Raw genomic sequence first — 19709 nt, 5'->3', positions numbered from 1 at the left:
ATCACCGGTACCTGACCTCACAAATGGGACAAATTCCCACAGACCCTCCAGAGAGATGGTCAGGTGTCCACAAGCCGTATAGTGAACATGCGTCCAGTGAGCATGCATTGCAGTGTAAGTCAGTAGATTTAATGAAGGAAATTCTGTCTTCACTTCACATTCACCAGGGATGTTCAAATTGTATTGTCGGAACTGCTCTAAATTTATAGGGAGATGATCAAATGAGCAACTCTTCTCCACCAATTTGGAATAGATAAGGAAAACATGAAATGGGAGGAGGAGTTGGTCAAAGAGACCCAGGCCAAAGTCATAAAAGATGATCAATTCTCTGATCACAAAAGAGCAAAAGGAGGTGAGAATCAACCACCAAAAAAAGACCAAAAGATAGAGACTAATTGTTGTCCTGCGAGAGCTGGCCTTCTTCCCTGAACACCAGGTCTCCGCCTCTTTTCTGACTCCTACAGCAGACCCCATAGCTGGTATGGCGGAAGAGAACGATCGGCACGATGAGGTCTCCATTTGCCTCTCTGAGGAAAGTTCACAAAGTATGAGGTGCAAATACCCAACTCATGTCTGTACCTGCCGGGCACCACCTCAAGTTCCATGTTATGGGGTGTCACTGCACAGCCAGATGTAAACTAACATAGTAATGTGCCAGGCCTGTGCTTATCAACTAAATTGTAACATTGCTGTAGTCTTATCAGTCTTTTGTAACATGGCAGGAGTGTGTCACTTCTTTAGACAAAGGTAGCAGTCCCCAGCTGTCTCCTGTAACTTGGCAGCAGGCTGTCAGTTAGATGACAGCAGTCTCTAGCTGTCCTTCGTAATATGGTGGCAGTCTCTAACAGTCTCTTATTGTGGTAGCAGTCTTTATCAGTATCTTTTATCATGGCGGAAGTTTCTAAAGCCTGCCATAGACTTTTTCGAATGTCGGCCAGTTCATCAGTGACTGGGCGAGATTCAAATCATGTATTGGCAGGCTGAATATATCCAAGTTGATCGATCGCTCAACTTGGGTACAACCTGCCTGTCAGATTTTGCATGTGATTATTGCTAACAGCTGTTATAGCCGCTTACAGTAATCACTGTGTTCTCATGGCAAGGACTGCTCCCCCTCCCCCCACGGGGAGAGCACAATGGCTTCAGAAGAGGGATCCCCCTATCAACCTGTCAGAAAAATTGCTCAATTCACTCATCAACACAGTCAGCTGTGTTGATGAGTGAATTGAGCGATTTTTCTTTTCTGCAACCACCAAATGCTCCATCTATGGCCGATTTAACAGTCTCTCGTATCATGGAGGCAGTCTATTAACAGTTTTTTATTTTTTAATTTTCCTAAGAATTGTGACACAAAATGGCAATTTCAAAAAACTTGCCATGCCTCTTGAATACCTTGCACTGTCTACTTTCCAAAAAGGGGTCATTTGTATTTGTACTGTCCTGGCATTTTCGGGCCTCAAGAAATGAGATTGGCCATCAGCACATCAGAATTGATCGATTTTTAGATATATACCGTAGTTTGTGGACTCTATAACTTTCCTACAGACTAAATAATAAACACTGATTTGGGTTATATTTACTAAAGAAATGCAGCAGAAAACATTTTGGCCTAAATCGATGAAGAAAGGTTATTGTTTGCAAAATTTTAGAACAGAAACAAAGAAAAATTCCTTTTTTTCTTCACAATTTTTGTTCTATTTTTTGTTTATTCAGCAAAAAATATAAACACACAGTGGTGATCAAATACCACCAAAAAAGCTCTATTTGTGTGAACACAGTGATAAAAATGTCATTTGGGTACAGTGTTGCCTGACTGCGCAATTGTCATTCAGAATGTGACAGAGCTGAAAGCTGCCACCGTTTGGACCGTCTCTGGCTTTTCCAGCATGGCTTTAGAAATCCAGGTCTTAAGGATAAAGGATAGAGGGATGTTTTATTTGGAGTCTCCTACCTGCTAAAGGCAGTAAATTGTCTCCTTGTACCTGGAAATGTTATCTGAACCCGATGAGAGCACAGTTCACCCTACATGAGCTGATTTCCGCATTATCCATCCTTTGTCAGATGCCTTTTCTTTGCATTCTCTTGTAAAAACTTTTATTCAAGGTGGTTCTGTATCAGGCCCCCTTTGCAGCACCCTGAGCTTCCTTGGGACCTTCATTTGTTTTTTTGTGTCCTTCTGAACCCAACAGGGATATCCTCTTAGAGATTCTTGCCAGCAAAGTAGCCTTTTCGTCAGAACATTCAGAAGTGTTCTGAATTGGCAGCTCTTTCCTGTAAAGAGCCTTTCCTCATCCTTCATAGTGACAAGGTTGTGTTACACCCCAGACCATCTTTTCTTCCAAAGTTGGATTTGGCATTTAATCTGAATGAGGACGTTGCTCTGCCTTCCTTGTGCCCGCCTGTCAACCATCCAAAGGTGAGGACATTGCTCTGCCATTCTTGTTCCCGGCTCCCAACCATCCAAATGTGAGGACATTGCTCTGCTATTCTTGTGCCCGCCTTTCAACCATCCAAAGGTGAGGACATTGCTCTGCCATTCTTGTGCCCGGCTCCCAAACATCCAGATGTGAGGACATTGCTCTGCCATTCTTGTTCCCGGCTCCCAAACATCTAGATGTGAGGACATTGCTCTGCCATTCTTGTTCCCGGCTCCCAACCATCCAAATGTGAGGACATTGCTCTGCCATTCTTGTTCCCGGCTCCCAACCATCCAAAGGTGAGGACATTGCTCTGCCATTCTTGTTCCCGGCTCCCAACCATCCAAAGGTGAGGACGTTGCTCTGCCATTCTTGTTCCCGGCTCCCAACCATCCAAAGATGAGGACATTGCCCTGCCATCTTTGTGCTCGGCTCCCAAACATCCAAAAAGTGACGACATTGCTCGATTTCCCGTTTGCCCTTTCTGTGGGTCCTCACAAAGGGCACCCCTCTTCAAAACCCACCATTGTACAGTGAATACAGGGTTTGAATACGAGAGCTTATGTTCAAAAACATCCCTTCCTCTTCCCTTTTATGTTCCCACTGCACTGGATCTGTTTATCCCCGGCCTTTAGGCACCAAACCTCTGTCACCCAACTCTGTATGTCCACCACCTGGTCTTCTGCCCCCGGCCTTCTCTTCATACTTTTACAAAGTTTTACCGGCTGGATGTCCAATCTTCAGCAGATGCATCTTTCGGCCACATGGTTGTTGCAGTGACACACAGAAACTGGGGGGTATAACCCTGTTATTTCTTGGGCCAGTTCTGTTTGCCTAGTTGTTGCCCACTCTGGAATTCATTGCTTGGGGATGTCCCATGGTGTATGAATAGGATGCTATTATCCTGTACTGTGTGATTTAGAATCAGAGGAATTTGGACTGATCTTAGGCTGAGTTCACACAGAACGGACAGATGTTGGAGAGTTTCATCTCATCAGTTTACCTCTCCATCAGCTGCGCATTCCGACTGTTACAGGGGCGGTGTGATGCGCTATTCAGTACATCATACAGCTCCTTTTTATTTATTTTTTTTGTAGAAACTTTATTTGAAGTGCACAAAAATGATGCTTCATTCATGCCACTGTACAGCAGTGTGGTGTGCTGGGCTGCTGTACACTGCCATGCAGTCCTGCGATAAAATGCAGCATGTCTCAGCTCTGGGCTGCATTGTAGTGTAAACAGGGCACATAGAAAGCAATTGTATTCTGTAAGTCCTTTCGATAACCAGCGACTGACAGTGTGGTAAAACACCAGTGACTTCACATAGTGGGAATTATCCCTTTTGGAGTACAGTACGGGGCACAGGCCACCTTTCAGTTCAATTCCTTAGTTATTCTGTATGGCTTGCTACAAAACAGAGGACTCATAGAGTGGCGTAGGATTATATTGGGGGGGATGTAATTTGCCCTAGGGGGACGTGTCCTCAAAAGCTTTCCAGTGTCCAAGTACCTGAAGGTACAAACCTATAACCCATGGTATATGAATTAAGTTGCCTGCGTCTTGTACCATACTATGGACATTACAGGTAAGTCAAAATTCCTCAGATTGTAGCCATTGACACCAATATTGGGGGTTATTATTTGAGTTATTCACAGGAATTTTGGGGTTTTATTACTGACAGTGACACCAATATTGTGGGTGGTTTTTGCAGCAATTGATCACTCATGCCTGGGCAATTTTTTGGCCCCACTAATACCAATGCTGGGGGTTATGGCCATTCTTGGGGAGTTTACTGGGAAAGAAACATAGAAGACTGATGGCAAAAAACCACCAAGTGGTCCATGGAGTCTGCTCCAAAGTGAGATAGTGATTGCACACATATATTGTTAAGGTTTCAGGAAAGGGAACTTCTAGGACTGTCACATGAAGCACAGAGAGGTAGATCTCCTCCTGGATGGTTTTATTCTTCATCCTCCCCTCGTCCTGGTAAAAGAGACAAGCAAGATATCACCCCAGGTGGGACTCGAACCCACAATTCCTGGCTTAGGAGGCCAGTGCCTTATCCATTAGGCCACCGGAGCTTTATTTATCCAGCTATATCTCAATCTATTATTTTTTTTTATTTTTTCTATCTATCTATCTATCTGTCTATCTGTCTGTCTGTCTATCTATCAATCAGAACATGGTGGATCACCATGGGGGGTGCAGGTGAGATCAGAACTGAGTCGGGGCTGAACCCTGCGCCCTGTGCTTAATGCACTCCTGAACCCTGAACCCTGTGCTTAATGCACTCCTGAACCCTTACACTCTGTGGGTTACACATTCCTGAACCCTGTGCATAATGCACTCATGAACTCTTACACTCTGTGGGTTACACATTCCTGGACCCTGTGCATAATGCACTCCTGAACCCTGCGCCCTGTGCTTAATGCACTCCTGAACTCTTACACTCTGTGGGTTACATATTCCTGAACCCTGTGCATAATGCACTCCTGAACCCTTACACTCTGTGGGTTACACATTCCTGAACCCTGTGCATAATGCACTCCTGAACTCTGTGTCCTGTGCATAATGCACTCCTCTTTCTATTGGAGATAAGTCAGTCTTATCCTCTGACTCCTCAGAGGTGCTGCCTTATCAGACTCCTAAACTCTCTGATGATTCAGAGGAAGGCAAAACCCCCCCTTGGTCAGATGGTCTCCAAAGGGAAAAAAAATTCCTTCCTGACCCCCTAAGGCGATCGGTTCATCCCTGAGTCATCAGGCTAGGCTGGGCCTTGACGCCGAGCGGTTGCATATTTGAGTACCATTTGTAAACAAACATGCTGAGAGCATGCACCCTGCGTGCTCCCAGCGCATGAGTCGGAGTAATATGGAAAGGTCCCGATCTCTCCTTGCGATTGGGACCTTTCTGATCATGTGACTGTCGTGACAGCCAATCATGGCAGTCACACGAACCTAAACCCCACCCGCCTCGGAGCGTCAGAAACCCCTTAAAGGGCCGCGAGGCGCCGGCGTGAAGGGGTTAGTGTGCGATGGATACTAGCAGATTTCGCCATTTTCTTGCTGGTGAAGATTTTTTTTTTGTTATGACTTAACGCGTTAATATATTTTTTGACTTTCGATGCAGATTCATGGCCCCCTGATTTTGTTGGTGGAGAGATGCCCTTAGCTCCTTCTTTAGCGTTTCACTGATGTAGGAATAGTCTTTGAATACATGCTTTCCCTTTTTTGGAATCTCTCTGTCTTTATGGGCCATAAATTCCTCCATCTTCATAGTAAATTCTTCCGGTTGATTCAGAGTCTGGAAAGAGAACAAAGAACATTCATCAATAATTTTGACTAATACAGAAATTGGGGACAAAGCTTGGTGACCCCCAACCCTCGATGTGCAGCAACGTATCCCAAGAGGGATCATTCATCCCCAGCTCCCTCTAGTGATCTGAAGAAGCATTACACTGCATTAACACCCCCTTGATGTATATTTAATGCCAAGAATAAAAATGTCATTTATTCCAAGTAATTCTTAGATATGGAGACTGCATTCATTTTTTTTCTCATTTTCAGCTTTCTCAGCTTGTCTGTGAACTACAAAGCAATCCCCTCTGTGTAATGGAGATAAGGAGAGGTGAAGGTGTTTGTAGTTCTAATCAGGCTAGGATGACAACACTTCTTCTCCGTTGGTACAGTAAGTCAGCGTTGTCACCCTAGGACAGGAAGTGTGTTATTGGTATGATCACCAAGTAAAATTAAGCAGGTCTAAGCTGTGCGCCTGACACCTATGCAGTGCTAAAGACCAATAATAAACAGAATTCATTCAGACGAGTCCCCAGGTCATGTGACAAAATGTGAGAATTCTGTACAAAAATAAACCTTAGATCTTGCTAAAAATCTCCCCTCCCCCCAACATACATGGACCCCTCCGTTATTCGTATACTTACTGGTTTTGGAGTAAATGCTGGTTGTGACTTTCCTTGTTCCACTGCAGTCCAGTCAATCGTTTTGAAGAATGGGTGCTGTCTGATGTCCCGTACCAGGATTGCCCGCGTGTGCTGGTCTCGACATAAGAGCTGTAAAGAAGAAAGAAATATGATAAGAAACACTGGAGAACAATAACAATATGTGACCCACAGAACTCCCCATTGTAATATTGGATTCTAACAGTGACATATTTCAGCTTCCTTGATTTTGCTTGTAAACCCGCCACTATGTCCTGATTGGATTATTTGTGTCATGTTCGCTTATTAGAGGTTGTAAAGTGGTTGTAAACTCTGTTTTTTAATTTGACCTACAGGAGAGCTTATAATAAAGATTACCTGTAGGTAAAATGAATATCTCCTAAACGTGCACTGTTTAGGAGATATTCTCTCTTCTTTTATACCCGTGCCATTCTTCAGAGCTGTGTGTTGTGGCCCGGGACTCCCGTGTGCATGTGCGGAAGTGACGTCATCGCGACCCAGCCTGTCAGAAGGCCGGAGCTCAAGAACCCGGAAGGAAGACGGGTGAATATGGAAGCCTCTACAGGGGTGACAGAGCGCCGCTGGAGGGCTTCGTTTTAATGTAAGTTTTACATAATGTGCTAGTGTACAATGCATGCCAGCACATTAGGACATTACCTTGCAGGGGAATTATTTGTTTGTTTTGTTTTGTCTGCTGTTTATTACCGCTTTAAGGGTATTTTTTTTTATAATATAACACAATAGAGTGCACAATGAATTGTTATGAAGAATGTATAAAAATGATCTTTCTATTCATTCTACAACTGCCAGGATTATTTCTTCCACCGATGGCAGCCCCAGGGGAGTTCTATATGCTGTCTGTATAAGGATTGTCTCCAGAAATTGAAGGGCCCATTCACACAGCAACAGAAAGTTGTAGCACACCAAAGCACAGCTGTTCAGTGTCCAGCAGCCATCCATTCTGGCTGCAGTGAACTGGCAGTAGTGGGCGGTGTGGTGCACATTTCATCACATCACACAGCTGCCTTATTTTTGTTTGAACTTTATTTGAAGTGTGCAGAGTGTACAAAGTTGACACTTCATTCGTGTGACTGTACAGCAGCGTGGTGTGCTGCACAGCTGTATATTGACATGCGATCCAGCTTGGAATGCTGCAATAAAATTCAGCATGTCTGCATTTTATTGCTGGTAACTGCAGCACAGCTCCAAGTGGAGTGGTGACTGGCGTTCTTCCCATGCAATCATGTTTCCTGAACTTATAACTAGGTCTATAGAAAGGGTTTTGTCTGTTAAATGAAGGTAAAGCTGTATATACTCACGTTATGTATGAGATCATGGAGGTGAACATCCATTTCAGCTGCATAATGAGGGTTCATAATGGTGATTTTCTTCAACAAGTCCTCTTTGTGTATTTCATCGTCGAATGGCCGCACACCCAACGCCATCTCATATACTATCACTCCCAAGGAGTAATAGTCTGCTGTGATGGTGTATGGCAAATCTCCATCAACCTGTAGAAACATAAGGGGAGAAAAAAAGGATGAGAATATTCCTAGGCCAGGCAGAGGACAGAGGAGACTCCATGCTGACATATGTGATGTATGAAGACTCCAGGAATCTTAAAATTGTGCTCAAAATTCATCAAAGGTGGAGCTTTTGAGTATTGGAGGTGGGGCTTAAAGCGGTATTAAACCCAAAAGCAAACATTTATTATACTGCAGCTTACACATTTTTACATGTGATGGCTGCATTATTTTTTTTTATGCTTTCTTTTCTTTATTTTCACCTGCTAAGTCTGTTTAGAAAAGAAAAAACAAGCTCTTCTTCAGATGTAGCAGTTCGAGAGTTGTTACAAACCATTTCCCACTGACAGGAGTGCTTACAATCAGGGCTGCTGTTAGAAACCACGGGGCCCCATACAGCCAAACTGACAGCCCCCCCCCAGCAGAAAAAAAACAAAACAGTTTACTATGCTTCAGTTATGCATGAACACAGTGAGTGATCAGCACCAGTCACTCATTGTGTTCATTTAGGAAAGGAAGGGGCTGGTAAATGTGACATATTTACCAGACCCTTCCTCCACTCTCAATCCTGAAGAATCCTATTAAGTGCTTGCAGCTGCCAGTGGGTATCAGAGGAGGGAAGCCGGCAGCACTGCGGGGGTGGGGGCACAAAGGTTGGCCTGGACAGCAGGGGAAAAAGAATGTTGCACAAGTAGGGTGACGCGTGCACCAGTAAGGGGGGGATTACTGGGACTGATCTCCTCTATGTCTTGCTCTGCAGCAGCTGAAAGCCAGTGGGAGGGAGAGGAGTAGAAGCCAGCTTTCAGCTAATGCAGAAAGAGCCATTCAGGGGATCGGTTCCAGTAATAGCCCCCTGCCATGTCGATCACCCTCCCTGCCCACATCCGATTCACCCAGCTGCCTAGTCCCCCCTGCTGGCCTGGGCCCTGTAGAGGAGGACTGGTGGTACCCCTTATCCACGGCCCTGCTTACAATGTTCAGCTTTTATTTTTTTACGTATAAGCTTTGTCCCAAAAGGTACAAAACTGCTGTAACTGTAGTGTGAGCTGGAGTTTGGTTTCAGTTTATCTAAATTTGCTAGTCCATCTAACACTCCCGTCTCCCCAGACTGACAATGCTGCTGTACAATGGTGACCCCTGTGCTCGTTCATCCAGAGTAGAGGCGCTCTAATACAGGAGGTGTGTTACTGGCCTGATTACCAGGTGAAAACAGAAACTAATGCAGCCACCACATCTAATGATTGGTAAACTGCAATATATGAAATTTTTTGTTTGGGGTTTAATACCGCTTTATAGCTTACGTATAGTCAAAACCTTTTTCTCCCCAATGAGGCCACCAATAAAAACCTGAGAGAGGGTCTGACCTTTCTCCACTCTTTCCAAAAATGAAAAGAAGGTTTTGCCTAGAGGTACACTTTAATTGTGCATATTAAAGGAGACAGATAAAGGTGTACGGACCCCAGTAGCTCAGTGTTCACAGGCGCTCACCATGTTAGGCCAGTTGCACATGGATGTAATCATTTATTGATCTCTATTCTCAGGATCTTGTTGACAGAAGGATCCTGAGTAAAATGTTCCTAACGTGCGTATACATGTGTAAATTCTCCTTCAATGCCAGTGTTGCAATATAAGCATGTATATGCATGTAAAGTCACAGCTGTGTGCATGATTCCATAGGCAACAATGCATCTATATTCAGATTTCTTTTTTTCCACCCCCATGTGCAAGAGGCCTTACAGTTAAGGAGTACAGCAGGTGAGCCATTCCTGAAGCTTTTATTCCATTTGTATGTGTGAATCGGGCGGACAGATCCATCCATCTACACCCGCCATCAATGTCCTCTACAAAGACGCTCCAACACTGTTGCAACTCTCAGAACTTCCCACCTTTTATTAGATATAGTTCTGGTCTGGACAGCCACTGAAAGCAACCGGGAGTCCAGTGGAGGAATTCTCCATCAAATGAAAGGGGAGCCCCCTGTATGTCTTCTCTATATCCCATAAAAAACATTACAGTAAAGTCTAATATCAGGAGAATATGAATCTTACCTCTGGAGCCATGTATGCTGCTGTACCTGCCCATCCACTGATTATAGTGGACTTGTTGACGTTCATCTTAGCCAAGCCAAAATCAGCAATTCTTATGTGTCCGGCATGGTCCAGGAGAATGTTATCAGGTTTGAGATCTCTGTGAAGAAAAGAAGTGAACAATTATCTCTTTATATCCCACATTTTATTAAAGAGAGAAAAGATACAAATATACATCTATACAAGAAAGAGTGAACATTGATGGGTGGACATTGGCTTCTTTTATATCCGTCTACAGGAAGTTCTCTGTTCCTAGGTTCCCAGCTCCGCCCACCTGCTATATTTATTATGAGGAGTTCTCACTCCTCTTTCTGGATTTTGTATAAAATCTACATTAAGCAGAATATGGCATGAGCAGGGAGACTACTACAGCAGATGGAATGAGACTTTACAGGAGGCAACACAACTGGGAACTCTGGTGGAATGACTTCCTTATTCAATAAAAGATACCAGAAGCCAAGGAGTGATTGTTAGTCAGCTAATCCGATACATACCTGTGCATGACTTCACCAGCATGCAGGAATTGCATGCCACAAAGAATCTCAGCAGTTAGAAATCTGAAGGAGAAAGAAAAGTATGAATTAGCATTCAAAATCATTAAAGACCAATAAAAAGGTAAAGATGATTTCCCCCTATAGTACATAGGGGTATGGATGGACGAGGCTCAGTTGGAGGGGCCTGGCTGTGTCACTGCCTGTGCTCTCTGGTCAGCCACCTCTGATTCCATCACAGCCCTGTCATTGAACTTACCTTATGGGTTGGTAGGCGAGTGGAGCTGAAGTCTTTATCAGGTCCCGAAGATCCCCTCCACTCAGGAATTCCATGGCGAGGAACACATGAGTCTGTATGAAAATAAGAGATAAAGGTTACATTAGAGACAAGTAAAATTTCACTTTGTGGAAGAATATACGAAGGCGCACACACACCGGCAGACAGTGCAATGTGGAATCTTCCTTCAGGAGATTGGGAAAAGCAAACAGAGAAAATACGAAGGCTGCCATGGCTGGACTATCCTGATCACAAAACTAGTTTTGTCTGTCTGTTAGGGTGATCCAGTCACTTCAGTACTTTGGTCACCATTCTGGAAGTCCCATGTAGATCCAGAAGCCTGCCTTCTCCAGTCCTTTTAGCTGCAGACTGGTTCTGGCTCAGTGACTTTAATTTTCGAGGCCCCAGGCAGCCAGGCAACTAGCAATTTCAAAAGTAGATCAGCAATGGCAGCCTCTTAGTAAATGGCTTCTTTAAAGAAAACCTCTACTCTGTACAGTTTACTTCACCAACCTCCAGCCTTGTAGTAGGCGCTCTAGAGTTCTGCTTTTACCTCTACTGCTTCCCCGACTACAGCCAGAGCCCTCAGAAAAACCTGGTGTGGGACACAAGTGGAGTTCCCCTCCGCCACTCACATTTCAGCACTCATTGGCTGAAGGACTAATTGATAGGCCACCTTAGATTGTACACCCCTTGAGGGTTAGGGACTAAAGTGAATGTACTATATATATGTAAAGCGCTGCGTAAATTGACGGCGCTATATAAGTACCTGAAATAATAATATAGTCCGCAGGACCATCATCGGGGGAAGGGGGGAGGCTTATCCTTGTATAAGATTTTACTCCCAAAGAAGTAATTTCCAGAACATAAATTTTAGGGGGTCTGGGTCAGTAGGGGAGCACAGTACAAGAATAAGATGAAAAAGCTGAAAGATGAAAAGACTTACCTCTGTCTGGAACGATCCAAATAGATGAGTAATATACCGAGTGTTCCTGTGCTTTACCAGTATATCACGCTCTGTAGTACAATTAATGGGGTCACATTCAAGTAGCATTTTTTTTTTCATGATCTTCACGGCCATCTTCTGTTGAGAGGTGACATGGGAGGCCAACACCACCTTCCCAAAGGCCCCCTTTCCAAGTACTTTATGGAAAGTGAAACTTTTCAGTGATAGTCGGTGTGAGTCATCCTCCATGGCACTGCTGAGTGTGCTCGTCCAATTGCTGGACTTTGGAGTTTCTGAATATTGTTTTCTCTTGCTGTCATTTTTTTTTTCTAGAGAAATAAAAAAAAACAATTATTTTTAATTCCCGCTATTTACACATCATTTATTGAAGTTACATGGAAACTGGACATTTGAATGCATTTGATTTCACATCGGTAAGTGAATGTCATCAGTGTTCTGGAAATGATCTTGTGTCACCTGGTTCTCTGTATGGGAATTCTATACATGGACAATGTGGGGGTTCTGGGCCCTGGGAGTCCATTCTCAGTGCACGGCTTTCTGTGCCAGGACTAATGTAAGTTAAAGTTATTCATTGAGAATTAAGAATTCACCCCAAATAACCATGTATACACCAAATGCTAGAAATCCTGTGCTGAGATCCTGGTGATAAAGACCATTGATTTGCTACATTACATACGCAGGCTGTGCGTCCTGCTTGGTATGCTTGTGATTTACGCTTTCTCTTTCTCAATGTAATTCCACCATTCTACCTGTCCTAATTAATAATTCCAATATTTTATATTGGTTTTATCTCAGCAGTTGTACTAGGGCTTTAGTAATGCTTTATAGACAGAAATATGTAGTGCCCTCACTAAAATGATATAATTGAACAAATAGAGAGGAGGCTACAGAGCAGGGGGATGAATCCTGTGGACAGCTGTGTTTATAGACCGTGGTTTCTTAACCTGTGGCCCTCAGAGCCCTTCGATGTAGCCCTCGACCTCAAACCAGGGAAGCGCATGCCTGGGGTCGACAACCCGTTGATCACGATCTGGGTCTTCTGACCTGCCATCCCAGAGCATCAGAATGCTTTGAGGCGGCTCTGGAACCTTTGCCTGGGACCTTTCTAACAGCCTGGGGAACGATGCCAGCAAAAGCTGGAAGAGGAAGAAAAGGTCAGTGTATTAAAAATCACATACACTGTTTGATTTTGCAATGGGCATATTAGTACCAATATGAGAATTAACAACTTTTAGGCTGCTTTCACACTGATCCATGGGTGCAGTACAGTGCACCTGGGACTTCCCTATGGGATAGCTGCATTGGGCCATAGACTTCCATTACATCCTGCGGGTTTGGTGTGCTTTCTGAAAGTGCAGCAAAACTCCTGAATGCCCCGCAGCTGCCAGACATAATAGGAACAGGAAAGCAGCACCGCATCAGTGTGAAAGCAGCCTTATAAGGGGCTCTAGACAGTAAGATAAGTTTACATTTGTTGGTTGGGGGCAGTAAAACCCCATAGTTGACATGTTTTTACCACCCCCACCCACCCAACCATTGGTATAGCATTAGGGGTGACAATGGCGACCTCGCCCCATGCTTCAGGGGGCCCGTGCAGTCTCCCATCACGTTCTGTTTTACACTTGGACAGGAGAGGCTGCGGGGGCGGCATATACAGCAACTGATCCTCTCTATATTTTCTCCTGCAACCGCTGAAAGCCGGCTTCTCCTCCTTTCCCTCCTAGCTGCATTCAGTGGCCGTAGGAGGAAAATTGTTCATTATGCTATGCAAAATAAATTATTCAAAATTATGAACCATTTCATTTCATCGTGGCCCACGACCGGTTACCAAATCACGTAATACGCCCTCGCTTTTCAAAAGTTTGAGTACCCCTGTTCTAGACACTCTATGATAAAATAAAGGGAATATTCTTCTGCTGCTGCAGCCTCCATACAGAGCCCAGAGCATCTGTCCACATGACTGCTCCCTGACAATGGTGAGAATGGCAGAGATGGGGGCAGCAGCCTGCCATGTGCAATCCTTTAGTGTACAGGTGGGCTGCCTGTCAGGTCTGTGTGTCTCCTTCATACCTCATACCTGTCATCTCGCTCCTCATACCTGTCATCTCACTCCTCATACCTGTCACCTCACTCCTCATACCTGTCACCTCACTCCTCATACCTGTCACCTCACTCTTTCTCCCATTCTCATATGAAAGGGAAGGTGGGTACACGAGCAAGCACCACATCCTATGAATCAACAATGAATATAAACACACCTGTTAGAACACAGATGTGAACGTGACCCATAGGGAATCATGTTAAATGGAGTGTAGTGCGTTTCTGCTACTGTGAAAGCACACTGCAAAATGCACAGGTGTGAGCCTTGCCTTAGGCTAGACTAAACCTTTTTTTTTTCTATAATTATGCTATGTGGCTACTGATTGGATTGTGTGCTAATATAGGTTTTGTAATGTTTGCATTTTGTGGTTTGGTTCAATTATCCTCCAGCTGGAATAGATTCCGCCTTTAGGTGGGAGGTTATAAATAATGAAGCCAACCCATTGTCCAGCTTGCTATGAGTAAGGCCATTTGTGGCTGAAACATGTCAGCATTGTGGCACCTGTGACTTTTACCTGGGTGTCTAATAAGGAAGATTTACAAGCCCAAGGATGAGTGCCAGCATTTACTTTTTTTCTAATTCTGTCTTTAAGGTATGCAGCAAAATGTAGTAGTATGACATGACAGACGATGCTTAATGATATTCCTGAACAGTAAAATGTGAATCATGAAGAAAGATAAAGGACGTCAATAAAGGCGTAGACTAGATTCCAGCACAATAACGTGCAGTGTTTATAGGCTGAGGGCCGTAGCCTCCACCGCAAACATGTCCTGCATTGTGGAGGGAGACCTATATAGGGGAACATAGCCGATGCTTACATACCAAGAAGATGGCACAAACTGGCAGGTACAGAGCCACTAGGAGGTGGGGAGTGAAACACAGACCTCAGAAGGTGAAAGTCACCTTGTCCCGCCCCCCAAGCAGCAGTATCTAGCGGTCGAAGCATACCGGATAGCATTTTCTGGATGATGGAGGCAAAATAGAAACCCCGAGTGTCTAGGAAAGGGGAAAAAAGGAGAGAAAAGAGGAAGGTTGGGGAGTTTCAGGTGTTCAGATTTCAGTTGTCTTCAGATTTCCCCTCTATTCCTGCCCTGGTGGATCTTTCATCACTTTCCATCCTGGTGACATTGGTGATCAGGACACATGGAGAGGGTGAGTCTCCCTAATGGGGACCTTACAGGGGTTGTAACACTTCCCTACTCTATGCAGTGACCCCTCTAGGTGTATATAGCAGTGACCCCAGTGTATATAGTATATATATGTGGGTGACATATTTTGTCCTACAGTGCTTTCATTATATTTCTCTATTACAATTACTTACTATTACTGTCTTTCCTGGTGTTTTGTTGAGTGAGCAGCAGTCCGTGTGGAGCTGCCCTAAGCCCCCCACCTAATTGCCCACACACACTCTTTTGTGGGGCAATAATTTGGGGCTGTGCGGCTGGTTGGCGGTCCTGTGTTGGTTTCTCTTGGTTGGTGTTCAGAGAACCAACATTCTTATTTTTCTTGAATTGGTTCTTCGTTGTCCTATGCCCACCCATTTCTGGGTCCTTAACCTGGGGCTGTGCGGCTGTGTCCTGTGCTGGTTCCTTCTGGATTCTGTTCTGAAAATGATCTCTGGAGTGTTTATTGCGAGGCATCATTGAATGATGAGCAATGCTGAAGATAAAGTGCAATCGCTTCCTACTCCTTCAGAGGTCAGTCACGATCTGAGCTGCATCTGCTGAGCGCTGCCTATCCTGAGGTTCCCTCACTGATTGGTCACATGACTGGTTGCCGTGACAACCGGAAACTGTTAACCCTGTAGCTGCCGGATTTCAAATCTGCTGGCAGCCATTTTGTTTCCTGGCTGCTGCTGAAATAATAGGTGATGTGTCTGTTTGAAAATTTGAATTTCTTGGCTGCTACTGAAAAATAACTGACTTTTTTTTTTTATTTGAATTTCTTGGCATCTACTGAAAAATAACTGACTTTTTTTTTACATTTAATTTCTTGGCTGCTACTGAAAAATAACTGACTTTTTTTTTACATTTAATTTCTTGGCTGCTACTGAAAAATAAATTACTTTTTTTATAATAAAAAAATTGAATTTCTTGGCTCCTGCTTAAAAAGTCAGTTTATTGTGGGGGTGTGAGACTGAATTTACAAAGACATATCAGTCATTGGAAGGGGGAGGGGCGGGGTCACCTATTTCTGGTCATATAGTATATGTCCTGTACCAGCCTGTAATACTCCTCCATTAGCAGACCATTCCTCACTATACATGGCTCTAATAGTTGGACTGACAATCACTCCACCATACAATGAATGGGATATGATTGTATACAGACAGAAGGAGCTCTCTTATGGTGGGATGTCAGAGGCACTGGGGGATAATTTTTACTATATAAAGGGAAAAAGTCTAAACAAAAAACAACCCTCATCCTTTACTTTCTGTTATAAAACATCAAATTAAAATGCGGGGCAATATGGACACCCCATCAATTAATCCTTTTTGGAAAATGGGCACTCCTGGGTACAGAATAGGCGTTATTAATGAGGCAACTGACCTCCAATGCAGGGGAAGATTTTGTTGCCAGTGACACCAATGTTGGGGCCTGTTATTGTGGTAACTGATCACCCTACTGGGGCTTTTATTGCACCCACTGACACCAATGTTGAGGGTTACAATTGCTGGCAATGACACCAATATTAAGGATTATCATTGTGGTCACTGACACTAATGTTGGACTTTATTATTGCTGTCATTGACTCCAATGCTTGGGCTTATTGTTGTGGTGACTGATCAGCCATACTGGGGCTGTCATTGCAGTCACTGACACCGGTACTGGGGGTTTAATATTGCTATCAATGACTCCAGTGCTGCTGTTTATTGTTGAGGTCACTGACCCCAATACTGGCGGTTTCTATCGTCACTGACACTAATGCGGGGCTTTCTTATTGCTGCCAGTGACACCAATGCTGCAGGAATTACTGTCATTTAAACCATTGCAGAGGGTTATTCTTGCAGTTACTGACCCCATTGTTGGGGGCTATTCTTGCTTTCATTGACACCAATGTTGGGGGCTATTCTTTCTGCAACTGACATCAATGTTGGGGTCTATTCTTGTAGTCACCGACACCAATGTTAGGGGATATTCTTGTAGTCACCGACACTCATGTTGGGGTTTATTCTTGCTGCCAATGACACCAATGTTAGAAATTATTCTAGCTGCCAATGACACCGATGTTGGGGGTTATCAATGCTGCCAATGATCTTCATACTGAGGGATATGATTGCTACAATGCTGGAAGTTAATGTTGATATCAATGATGCGGCTTATTATTGCATCGACCAATCGCCTATACTGGGGCTATTATTGCAGCAACTGACACCAATGTTTATGGTTATAATTTAACCACTGATACCAACACTGTGGTTTATTATTGATGTCACTGACACCAATATTGGATGCTGTTGTTGTGGCCAATGACACCAGTGGTGGAGTTCATTATTGCAGCCACTGATTCCATTTTTGAGGCTAATACTGCAGCAACTGACATTTTGATGGAGATTATAATTACGGCTACTTATACCAGTGCTGAGCGCTATTATTGCTTCCAATGACACCATAGTTGCTGTATGTTATTGCAGTGACTGACCAGCAAACCTGGGGCTATTATTGCACCCACTGACACCAATGTTGTGGGTTATAATTGCAGTCACATTATCACATTATTGCTTGGCAATCAAACCTTATTGATAGATTAGATATAGATTTTGCACCCCCCAGTTTTAGTAAATCCCCCCATAGTGTATCACATAGGATATGACAGCTGTGACTGACACCCCTGTACCCCGGTGTCTCAGTCATTGGGCCTTGTGTGTGAATTGCAGCAGCTGTGCGGACAGATATGTATCCCAATAAATGAGTGGCCGGTGCCCCCCCATTCTCCCATCCCAGCAATTACATACAATGGGGGAGATTTACAAACACTGTACTTACAGCCCCCCCTCTGCACTGAGTGACCCCCTCCCCCCACACTGTACTGAGTGACATTTACTAACACCCATTCCCAGATAAGGGCAGGATTTCAGTGTCATATATATATGTATATCCGGATTATATTTATAGTATTTATATGTCTGGAATGCAGATTGAAAGCCATAATAAGCCAGAAATGTCATCTATTCCATCTTACCAATCATTAGATGTGGCGGCTTCATTCAATTTCTTTCTGAGTCTTTTCTCCTCTGTTTTCACTTGATGATTTGGCTAGTAACACCCCTCCTGTATTAGAGCATCCCCACTCTGAAGGAAGGAGCACAGGGGACACTTTTGGACAGCAGTATTGTCTGTCTGGTGGGAGGGGAGTGTTAGATGGACTAGCAGATTTAGATACACCAACAAATTGAAGCCAAACTCCAGCTCACACTTTATAATCAGTTAGTTTAGCTGATCATTGTAAGTCAGTGGGAAATGGTTTGTCTCATCAATGTAAACCGATACATTCTGTAGGAGAGCTTATGCTTTTGAAGAACAACAGATTTACAGGCTGGATCACCAGGTGAAAATAGAAGATAGTACTAAATCTGACAGTCCACAGTGGGGTGCAGCCAGGTGTACTCTATACATCATATACAATTATCCACAATGAAATGTCGGGAGAGGCAGTGCCAGTATAGGAGTCGTCCTGTGTCCCTCTGTATCCACATATCAGTATATAGATGTCAGAGTCCACAGCTGAGGAGCTGCCTCAGAAACTGAGCTGATAGTCCTATATATGAGGCAGTAATGTCCCATGACGTGTGCAGGTAAATGGGCTCCATGCTGTATCCACAGTCCAGCCGCTATATACCGCCACCAGATTCTGAGTGACCAATAGGAACGCCGCAGTACTAGGATGACCTGTCCCAGCTATGTACAAATGATGAACAGTCTGTGGCTCACCTCCAATGTCTGACCTTTGTCCTCCAATGTGTTATCTTCAGTGTGACCTCAGTGCCTGACCTCTGACCTCCAATGTCTGACCTTCACAGTGTGACCTCCAAAGTCCTATGTCCAATGTCTGACCTTTGACCTCCAATGTCTGACCTTCACAGTGTGACCTCCAAAGTCCGATGTCCAATGTCTGACCTTTGACCTCCAATGTCTGACCTTCACAGTGTGACCTCCAAAGTTTGATGTCCAATGCCTGACCTCCAACCTCCAATGTCTGGTTTTCTTATTGTATATGAATAAAGACATATTAAAGCCTAAAATATAAGAAGAAATTGTTCTGTATCAGAAAAAACTGTTCTATGTGGGCGAATCCCCGGGGCCCCCAAACTGTTCATTATGTGGGTCCCATCGTGTCATCTACAAATATTTGTGGGCTGAAAAAAAAAATCAGTTTTATAAATGAATGAATAATGGAATGAATGTGTTTTACTCTGATCTTTTCTGGAAGCAGCTGGTATGAGTCAAAAGAAATGAGAGAGAATTTACATCAGTCTCCCTTATGTCCGGGTCCCCATCAGTCTTCCATATGTCAGGGTCCCCATCAGAGTCCCCCTCAAGTTAGGGTCCCCATCAGAGTCCCCCTCAAGCCAAGGTCCCCTTCAGAGTCTCCCTTATATCAGGGTCCCCATCAGAGTCCCCCTTATATCAGGGTCCCCATCAGAGTCCCCCTTATATCGGTCCCCATCAGAATCCCCCTTAAGTCAAGGTCCCCTTCAGAGTCCCCCTTAAGTTAAGGTCCCCTTCAGAGTCCTCCTTATATCAAGGTCCCCATCAGACTCATCCTTATATCAGGGTCTCCTTCATAGTCCTCCTTTTATCAAGGTAACCATCAGAGTCCTTCTTATATCAGGGTCCCCATCAGAGTCCTCCTTATTTCAGGGTCCTCTTCATTATCCCCCTTAAATC

General features: G+C 44.1%; 1 long non-coding RNA gene and 1 other non-coding gene across 2 annotated transcripts in view; one reads left to right on the top strand and one right to left on the bottom strand.

Moving 5' to 3' along the window:
* The window catches only part of LOC149432903 (uncharacterized), a 122858-nt gene that overhangs the window by 88712 nt on the left and 14437 nt on the right, over positions 1–19709 (top strand). The gene's annotated exons all lie outside the window — the stretch shown is intronic.
* TRNAR-CCU (transfer RNA arginine (anticodon CCU)) lies at positions 4426–4498 on the bottom strand. The gene has a single exon. It is a non-coding gene; the product is annotated as a tRNA-Arg (tRNA).

The sequence above is a fragment of the Staurois parvus genome, unplaced genomic scaffold (assembly GCF_062004578.1).
Source record: "Staurois parvus isolate SC_StPar_1 unplaced genomic scaffold, SC_StPar_1.0 ptg002058l, whole genome shotgun sequence".
In the NCBI taxonomy this organism is placed as follows: Eukaryota; Metazoa; Chordata; class Amphibia; order Anura; family Ranidae; genus Staurois; species Staurois parvus.
This window is presented reverse-complemented; position numbering and strand designations above follow the sequence as displayed.